At 41.0% G+C, this 10,670-nt stretch overlaps 1 pseudogene across 1 annotated transcript; it reads right to left on the bottom strand.

Moving 5' to 3' along the window:
• Positions 1-464: 464 nt before the first annotated feature.
• Positions 465-10,185, bottom strand: LOC117258750 (uncharacterized; annotated as a pseudogene). Its single transcript, XR_013488010.1, has 8 exons — positions 9,922-10,185; positions 9,340-9,436; positions 3,250-3,453; positions 1,961-3,004; positions 1,773-1,842; positions 1,169-1,343; positions 873-1,038; positions 465-688 (listed from the first exon to the last, which is right to left on the bottom strand). The product of XR_013488010.1 is annotated as an uncharacterized LOC117258750 (transcript).
• Positions 10,186-10,670: the final 485 nt, after the last annotated feature.

The raw sequence follows: 10,670 nt of genomic DNA, 5'->3' as shown, positions 1-10,670 counted from the left end.
TGTCTGTCATCTGTCTATCAGTCCCCTGTCTGTCTGTCTGTCACCTGTCTTTCTGTTTGTCTGTCTGTTTGTCTGTCGGTCTGTCTGTCAGTCCCCTGTCTGTCTGTCTGTCTGTCTGTCTGTCACCTGTCTGTCTGTCTGTCAAAAAAAGAAATTCATAAAAAATAATAATAATAATCAGGGGGTCCCCAGTAAATTTCCCCTAGAATTTCATTGATAACTTACACAGAATATGACTGTTTCTGTCATGGGTTTCATACACTTTTAATAATAAACACTTGAAAGCTTAAAAGCAACTTTCTTTTCCTTTAAAAAAAAAACATTTTTACAACATTTTTGCAACATTTAACTTTGTTCTCAAAACAGAACATATCCACCAACATGTACATAAATTAAATGCCAAACAGCAAAGACCACATTATCAGAAAACATTAACAATGTGTAGTATGTGTAACACGTTTGCTCTGTAAGAAACTCAGTTAATGAACTATAATATCATGTTTGTTTCTCTGTCTTTAAAGCCAGTGTTTCCTGGCTGTTACTGGACAGCAGTTAATATGAAAGCAGTCACTCAGTGCTGCTGGAAAACCAAACTAATCAATGATCTGAACAGCTGAGTTGTTGAGTTTCTCACCTTCTGCTGGATGGTCGGGTTCAGCTGAGTGTTATCAATGATCTTTATCACCGCCTGTCAGAGACACATGATCAGTATTCATGTTCCTAAGGTTATACACCTGTTTGTCTCTCGTCTGTCTGTCTGAGATTATTTATGGTGTTGTATGGATGTGTGTACAGTAATATATAAGTGTTGGACAGAGTTATGTATATATTCATCGGCTATGTGAAAGATATTATCATCTCTGTATTCTTACCTAGTTGGAAGTCCTCCATTCAAATTCAGTGAGTCGCTGGAGGAAGGTGGTGACCTGAGAGCTGATGCTTGCCACTTTGCTCTTGACAACACTTCCTGTCTTGCGGCTCGTACCGAGTTTGGCAGGGCATTTTGTACCCACGTCTGGGTTGATCCTCACAAAGAATCTTTTAACAGAAAAAAGGGCGCTTTAATTTTAAAATGAAGACATACAGTACAGCAATCACCTATATGTTTCTTCATCTTCATCACGCATTAGTTTTCATTCTTAAATGGTTTATGGTGTCAAGTACTTACCTATGTATCATCTCCAGCGTGGTGGACGCTGACTCCTGATACTCCAGGTTGAAGATGTAGTATGACGCAAAGAAGACAGCAAGGGCGCTGGCAAAGTCATGCAGCTGCTCAGGCTCGTAAAATACCTTGCCCTCCATACTGACCATCCACTGGGTTGCAGACACCAAACTATTCCCTAAAACAGACAGAGTTCAACAGGACAATGTGCTCACCCTTACAAATAATTGTTTCCACACGGGTGCTGGATCAGTCCACAGATAGCAGGCCTCACACTGTTCAAATATAGGATCCACACACAGTTTGCTGCTGTTTCTCTTATTATTTGACATTATTTGACATGATGACAGATGACAGAAAAAAACAGCCTAACGTTTCGGCCTTTAGGCCTGTGCCGAAACGTTAGGCTGTTTTTTCCTGTTGGTCATCATGTATAATAAATAATAAGAGATACAGCAGCAAACTGTGTGTGGATCCTATTTTTGTACAATCTAAAACAGACAACCCCCTGTTAGGTTAACTGTCGTGGGTAAAAATATAGAATACCACAATAATTACATAGATTTCTACAAAAAAAATTACAATATGATAGAAAATATTTACTTACCAAGCACGATTACCCTTGATGTGGTGGCTAAGGTCATCTCCCTCTCAACAGACATCTTGGTGGAAGATGCCTTTAAAACATAAAAGGAAGTGATATGAATGATGATACCCTAAATAATTTAAACATTTCTCCTTTAAGATGTGTGTTTTATGTTGACAGTGAATGTGTAAAATTTAAAAGATAATTACATCAGCCAAGATGAAGATTGAGTCCTCTTTTTCTTGGAAGTACTTCATCAGTAGAAGGATGGCTGTTGTGGCGATCTGGTGGTGGTTCAACTCTGCGCTGTCACACTCACGTAGCAGATGTTCAGTCTCCTTGTTCCACTTAAGTCTCTGGCTTTGAAAGAAGTTCCAAATTCTCCTTCCCTTCATAAGAAGAGCTTCACTGAGGCGTGTGTCTACCTCAATATCTGTGAGTGTGTGGAAGTGAGTGCAGAGGCCTCTTTTAGTAAAAAGAAATGGCCAATGCTCTTGAATCTCACATAAGGTGTGGGCAGGCCAAGAATTTAGCATGTGCCTCTGGTAAGTATAAGTCAATGACATAAATTCATTAACATCTGTTGTCTCAATAGTTTGAGGTCCTGCTGATCTGAAGACAGTTGACATAGTCTGTCTTTTTGTCTCCAAGGTTTCTGCCGTTTCTCCTTCTGGTAGAGTTGTGGGTTGCCAGTTGATGCAACCATAACTATCAAGTTCAGATCTCCCCCTTTTGATGGCAGCATCACCATCATTGTTTTCACTGGTAGGCCTTTTCCTTGGCTGTTGGATTCTGCTGCTGCCATTGTCTCTGTTTACATGTTCAACTCTTGTTTTAAGCTGTTTGAGTAGGGAATAATAACCGCAGCCTAACTGCTCACCGTCTGCAGTCTTATCCGCAAAGGTAGCCGGATACTATAGCTCTGGCTACCTCCGCACAAGCAGCTCTGTTAGGGTTGGGGCAGTGTACTCGCATTGCTTCTACAACAGTCATAATCATTATTCTCCTGTCTTCTGGGGGAGCCATTCCACCTCTTGCCATGGCCTGTGAGAGTCTTGTCGGCATCTTCTCCCATGGAACTGAAAAACTGCTGATCCAGGAGGCGTTGCTTGCATTTGGTTATGTGGAAGGGAGTTGACCTGATGCTTGTGCAGAATGGAGTGAATAACCCTGTAGTGACACGAGCACAGTTGGTGGGCAGTTGGTTTCAGGTTCCTTTGGGTGGTTTGAAGAATCTGACTCCACTTGGTCATCTGAATACACACACACACACACAAACACAACAGAATAATTATAAATAATAAATAATAATAATAAAAATCAAGAGTGTTTGGAGAAATAATACCCATGGCAATGAAAGCTAGTTTCATTTTTTTTTTCTTTTATGAACTATGAATTGATATATGAAGTACAATTTTAAAATACCTCTCAAAATAACTCATGTCCAACTATTTTCAAGACAGGTGTTCTACCATTTATGACACCAATATATTCTCACCTTTTCTGAATACTTGAATAAGTCTTCGACTTTGTATTGGCGTCAGGAAAGACTTAATGTCGTCAGGCTCAACAAACAGGAGATCTTCTCTGTTTCTGACACCGATAATGTCTCTTAGGTGCTCAGTAAGTGTCCTTGCTGTCTCTTCATGCAGTTCAGGTAATGTCAGGTTAATTTCATGCTGTAGGCTGCCATCATCCATATCTGCAATGATTTAAGAGGTGAATATTGAATGATGTAAAGATGCAACGGTCAAGCCTGAAGCGTTATACACTGGCAGAGGGTAGTAATCACACAAACTGTCTGCTTGAACACATATGAATCTTTTTTCAGAATTCTGTAGGCAGTGAAGTCCAAGATCGATCAGTAACACAGACTGAAGCATGTCTAAAACAAAGTGTACTTGTTTGTGACTGATGAAGATCACTGAGATTTTTCCAAAGATGTGGCCATGTTCATTATGACCCATCGCAACAACAAGCCCTTTGCTATACTTTGTCCCTTTGTAAACTACTGCTGATACCTCTGACGTGGTTTCTTTTGTCAAGCCAGCTGTCCTGACAGACTCCTGAATAAGAGCATTGTACAACTGCTCATCATATTCACTAGTTTCACCAACTGCTTGAACTGCTGGGGCAAACAATGATCCACTGCTGAGGTACGCCTGAAGCAACTTGTGCCTTTCTGCCAGTGTTTTACAAAGGTGAACAAAGTTGTGCAGTTTTCAGGTGCATTCCTTGAAATATGAATGCTTGTTCTCAAACCTGAGAGTCCACAAACGAATAAGTGGCCCAAAGTGCAAAAAGAGGTCACTATAGTGAAGCAAATAGTGATGCTTGGGCTTGAGTGAGTGATTAGGGAAGATTGTGTGTCTTAAATGCACATACTCCTCAGTTATAATCTTAAGGTATGCAATCTGGTCATGATGGATTTTGGGAGCACACATGAGCTCAACCATTTCCTTGAGCTGCAGACACAGTTGCCACACCTGACTGTCCATGGGATTTTTGATCCTGTCACCAACCAACAATAGCAACCATCGCAACAGACACCAGTTCTGTGCTGCAGAACCAGCAAGTTTTTTGCCACACTCCTTAACCTCACATGGTTTACTGAGACTATCATTTCCTGAGTATTTAAACTGTGCGATCGACCTGTTTAGTTGAGCGTAAGTGAAATGCTTTTCCTGTTTCACTAAATGACTAATATACAATGCCAAATCATTAGAGACTACACCTTCAAATAAATCATGACCCAAGCATGGGGGAAGCCCAGTGCAGACATGAAAATATTTCAGCGAATTGAAGAGTGAGTCAAACTTTACCCCCTGTACCATGTCCTGGCCAGTGGTGGATAGCTGTTGTACACTCTCTTTGTGATCACTGATTGTTCTTTTTGGGCCAAGCTTTAGTGGTGTCTTTTCAAAGTCACTTCTTTCAATCAAGCAGTATCTACAAAAATGTGTACTGCAACTGAAGTTTTCCGTGAAGCCACCTAAACAGCGTGAGCCAAGATTATCTCCACAAATGGAAATTAAGGCTGCTTTAAGGGTATTTCCATCATCTGTCTCAATCCCTGTATCTTCTAGATCTGATAATGCTTGAGAAGACTTTCTCCTGACCAAAAGTCTTGAAGTCACTTTTTCTGCACAGCAACACCAACTGCATGGGATCAACCGAAGAGCGACTGTGTGGCTGGACCTCACCGAGACTCATGTAAACTCCCAAAACTTTATGTTTTTCTTCCCTGAGCCAAGAGGATTCACAACCTCAAACGCATCCTGGTAAAGGATGATGGACAATGAAGAAGGGTTGTCTTTTAACAGAGCATTTTCTTTGACATTTCTTCCATCTGCCACGTCCTCTACAACCATGTTAGTAGAGGTATGATTTTTGGATTGGTGATACTGCTCTCTAACACTTGACTGTCTGAGGAGGGATTTTAATGTCTCCTTGATGGAAATGTACTGACAAAAGCGTTCCTTTCCAGCAGCATCAGTTCCCAGATAAATCTGGGTGGGTTCAACATAATCAAAATACTGCTTATAAAATGTTTTCCTTTTTTTGTCAGATCTGAGTATTCCTTCGTTGTATATTGTGAGAAGATCCTCTTTAGAGAGATCGTGAATGATAATTTCTATCTCAGTTTGTGGTATGTTTAGCTCAGAAAGCTTGACCTTCAACTTTTCAAAAAAGTCTGACATAGAAGAGCTATGAACATGCTGAAATCCTTCAATAATGCACTGTATGGTGCTAGCTGGCAACAGCATTTTGGCCTGCATTTTTAGGTAAAAAAGAGCCAAGCTATGCAAAAATGTCTCTTGATGACCACACTCCTCCTCTACATGACCACATGGAGTTGGAGTTAGATTCTCCTCAGGAGGCTGAGTACAGCGTATATTTTACAGCGTCTGTTTTACAGCGTCTGTTTTACAGCGTAGTTGACACCTGAGTTGTTACTGCCTGCTTATGTTTCCTGGATGTGTGGCAAAGGATGAGCGCACTCTGAAATATTTGTGGCAGTCATCATAGGGACAGACAACTTTCTTGCCATCTTTAATATGAAATCTCAAGTGAGTGCATAATGCTGAAAAATTCTCTGCCACATAGGAACATGCCTCAACTCCACAAGCAAGATTTCCCTTAAACTGAGTGTGTTTAGTCTGAGGCCTGCAATGGCGGTGGTTCCTGTGCATGTGGGACCTCAATGCAGAAAATGCTCGATAGGAAGCAGGACATTGCTCTATTCCACATGTAAACCGATAATTAGCTGTGTGCTGATGTTTCTTCACATGACAACAAAATTGTCTTAATTCTGAAGTACAAACACTGCAAAATTTACACCTGTACTGCATGTGTCTGAATTTGTCTTAACTTTTAATTTGCAAAGAGCATGGCATAAACACATCAACAGTGTTTGACAAAAAATGTCTCAATTTATTATCAGTTATATTATTCAATAAGGGATCTACATAGCTGAAGTTGTGTAAAAAAAAAAAAAAGAAGAAAAACTACCTTTAGATAACTGTTTCTGACTTAAACACAAACCATAACAGACCCTCAAACACTGGAGGTAAAATCTTGGGAGGGCCTATCAAGCTAACGTTAAACCCTTAAACAATGGCACCGTAGCTAACGTTGTATAAACGTTAGCATAAACTCAGTATAAACTTTATACTGAGCTAACTCAAAAAATAATACCAGTTGTTGGGAATAGAATGATTTTATGTGTTTTACTATAAGTTGTGTTTCACTATATAAGTTTTAGATGTGTGAACAATGAGAATACTGAGATGATTTCAGCTGATCTGAATGTGTTTGCTTTGCAGAAGTGGAGAAGTACAGGAGAGGAAGAGACATGAAGTCTGAGGAGCACATACCGCAATGCTTAGATAATTAGTTTCATATATGGTAAAAAGAATAGCGAGTGATGAACAGATAGTAAGGTACAGCACGTGTGTGTGGTGTGTGTTGGGAGTTGTTGTGTTAACCTGTGTTATTGTTTTACCTCTGTTGTATTATGAGTCTTCCCTCAGAGACAAAGCCGTAGAACAACCACGAAACTGAACCAGGAGAAACGCACCAGGGAGTGGAACGTCAGACTCCTGCATAACTAAGTATGATGGAGTAGAATTGACATACATCATGGGGCAAAGTACAGGGTTCCAGTTTGACTTGTGTTCATTACAATGTTCTTAGACTGGCCAACAGCACTAGGGACGCAGTCGGGGGACTCTCTGAACAACTGGCAGCCACCTCCCTGATGACAGTACAGAATCGAATTGCGTTAGACATGCTTTTGGCGGAGAAAGGGGGTGTCTGCTCTATGTTCCAGGGCCTCTGCTTGTACCTTCATCCCAAATAACACAGCTCCAGACGGGTCAGTAACTAAGGCGCTAGAAGGGCTGCGCACGCTCTCTGAGGAAATGCATGAACACTCAGGTATTGATAAACCCCTGGGTGGTATCTTCGAGAAGTGGTTCGGTAAGTGGAAAGATTTAGTGGTATCGGTATTCTTGTCTCTGGTGGGAATGCTTGCGGTGTTAGCATTATGTGGTTGTTGTTGTATCCCATGTATCCGGTCCCTCTGTGAAAGAATCATAGTGTCGGCTGTGGAGAGGAAACATCCACAGCCCCCACCATATCAGATGACTCAAACGGAGACGGCCACCCTGTTAGGAGGGCCGCCTACTGATTCAGATTCAGACTCAGACTCAGGAGAAGACAAGGTGTGAGTGGTCTCATGTGTATGAGACCAAAAGGGGGAGTTATAACTTTTTCTTTCAAAAGAAACAAAAAGTACAGTAATCACAAGACCTAAAAAGGGGGACCTGGATACATTGGGACTAAAAAAAAAAAGTGGCCTCAGTCCTATGAGGCCAAAAGGGGGACTGTTGGGAATAGAATGATTTTATGTGTTTTACTATAAGTTGTGTTTCACTATATAAGTTTTAGATGTGTGAACAATGAGAATACTGAGATCTGATCTGAATGTGTTTGCTTTGCAGAAGTGGAGAAGTACAGGAGAGGAAGAGACATGAAGTCTGAGAAGCACATACCGCAATGCTTAGATAATTAGTTTCATATATGGTAAAAAGAATAGAAAGTGATGAATAGATAGTAAGGTAAAGCACGTGTAGGGAGTTGTGTTGTTCTCTTGTCTTTCAAAACAGGAACCACGCCCCCAACGCCAGTGGGAAGGAGTCAGATTAACACGAGGCAGGGGCGTGGTGTGGTGAAGGAGGAAGTGGAACTGCCAATGAGAAGAGGACAACGCCTCGCGTGCACAATGACACTCTGTTACGCTCAAATATACTGGGTCAGGGGAAGGACAGGAGGTCAGACTTCGTGAACTGACACACCTTTGTTGTTTGTCAGGGACGTGAAGTTGAGACCCAGAGCTCTGTAATTGTATTCCTTTACTGCTTAATAAACTACATTAACTGAGACTGAATATCTTCTCCTATTGCTTCATTAAAGAACACGCAGGACTGAGCTCACACATAGCACACTGGAGTGTAGGATGAGCCTCGAGTCCATCACAGTAAAGCCCTTCCTTGTGTCCACCTTGTAGTGTAAAGAGTTAATTCCTAATCAAGTAAAAGTGTTATACTGCATAAGTTGATTAAGAAACAAAAGTCACATAATCATCATATAACCATGTTTTATGTATAAGGGCCTATAAAGCTGATTGAAATGCATCTATATGTGTTAAAGCACTGTTATACATGTCAAAGTATTCACAATACGAAGTTATGAGCTGATATTGTATCCATGCTAAAGAACGCACATATAACCTATCATGTTTTGTATAATGATAACACACACACACGCTCAAATGTTTGTATTACCTGATGCACATTAAAGGTTCATACTGCATGAGCACATGAGAGCACAAGGGGCTGCATAAAGAAAGTCCCTAAAATTCACATGTTTTTTAAAAATAAAGTGAAAGCAAATCCAGAGCTAAGGGTGGAAAACCTGGGGAATTCCAGACTCAAAATGAAAGTGATACACCATTAAAAACGGGCCTGCTCATGATTGGACAAAAAAAAAAAGGTTTCCACCAATAGATTTGGATTAGAGTGGGATGGATTAGCAGAAAGAGGTGGAGACTCCACCCAGTCTCCACCAGCATAAAAGCAGACGTGCTGAGAAGCGGTTTTCAGTCCAGCTCCGGGGCTTGACTCGATGAGTTGTATGTGTTGATGCTTGTGAACACATTAAACTCGATTGCATCGGACTCTGCCTGTCTCCAGTGTTTCTTTGAGTATTACTTAGCTGAACCCAAGGTACCAGATCGACACCAGAGGACAACTGAGAAGCAACGTTGAGGACAAGGTCGGGAGCCTACAGGCCCAATTCCAGGCACCGATTTTTGCCTCTTCAACCTTCAACCACTACACTGTTATGTCAGAGATATTGCTTTTGAAACGTAACTTATATAAAATAATACACCACAGTTGGTATTTAAGCAGGCTAACCTACACAAGCAAGCTCAAAGCTAGGTTAGATTACCTTAGCTATGTCTCTAAATTTCCAGACTATTTTTTGTCTTCCTTTATTCTGATTAAATATGATGTCTTTTTACCTGCTGCTTTGTCTTGTCTTGCAAAGAGCTGAAGCTAACATAATGTTAGCACTCTGAGGGACAGAAGGGCAGGACAGCAGGACAACACTGCACCACACTTGGCGGGAAAAAGACAAAGGGGCAAAGACAAACAATAGATTAATGTTACATTAATTTAGCCCTTGAAATATCTATTTAAAAGAGTAAAGAAAAGAAAAACAACAGCACAACCTATTTTTGCCTGAGTAATTTAGCTAATTTGCTCTTTTGACCAAGCTAACACCGACATTATATGGTTTTCCAATGAAACAGAGCTTGACAGACGTTAGTATATTAAGAAAAAAAATACATGCTCCCTATCCCAGTTAAAAATTAATAGCCTAAATGAGTAACGTTAGGTGGGAGTGTCTCAGGACACCTGCTTAACGTTACATTCATTACCTTATAATGTCGTGTGTTGCAGTTCACACAAACTGAAAAAAATCTCAGCAGTCCCAAAAAAAAAATATATAACGTTACATGCCCCCTTGCCCCCTTAAAAATTAATAAATGAGTAGGCGGGAGAGTTTCGGGTGTCGGGACACCTGCTTAACGTTGCATTACCTTATAACGTTGTGTGTCGCAGTTCCCACAAACTGATACAAATCTCAGCAGTCCAAGTGGTTATGAAAGTGGTCCAACAATAAAGTACTGCAAAATGGTAGCGAACTGGTCAAATGTGGCTTCGTAATATCCAGGCTTGACGGTAAAACTACTAACAAAGTCCTTCTAGGCAAACGTCTCTGCTACTAACCAGTGCCAGTGGATATCACTTGTGCATTACTTCCTGTGCTTACTTCAGAATAAAAGCCAAGCAGCATCATGGAGCAATAAAAAAATCACAGTCACGTTGGTGGAAAACATTTACTTTGAAAGCCGTAACTTTACACAGTTTAGCTAACAACAGAAAACTTTCCTCATTTTCTCAGCAGCTCACTGTGCTTTATGTTACAGTAGATCAACACACATTTCTTACTTACCTTGAACTCCTGGAATAAAGTGCTGATTTTGCTTCAGTCGGGAAGTCTTCTTTAACATTCATCTCACACAGAACCGAGTTTTTGTCAACCAGTGAGATTCTGATTTGTATATTTAACCCTCCGCGTCAAGTTAGTGGAGTGGGCGCTGGGGCGCCCCTATTATCACCAGAGATATCTCTGTCATCACGTTTCAACCAGCAGCAGAAAGGAAAGGCGAATCCTGGCGGTTGTGGGTTGAACGGGGGTCACAGATAGGAATACGGCGGAGGCTCATAGTGCTCTGCGGCGCAAGATAACAACTTACCGGCGACAGAGAAGTCCGTCTCCAGGTCC

Source organism: Epinephelus lanceolatus, chromosome 18, assembly GCF_041903045.1.
Source record: "Epinephelus lanceolatus isolate andai-2023 chromosome 18, ASM4190304v1, whole genome shotgun sequence".
NCBI classification, from domain to species: Eukaryota; Metazoa; Chordata; class Actinopteri; order Perciformes; family Serranidae; genus Epinephelus; species Epinephelus lanceolatus.
The sequence above is the reverse complement of the archived record's forward strand: the minus strand, read 5'-3'. Positions and strand labels throughout refer to the sequence as shown.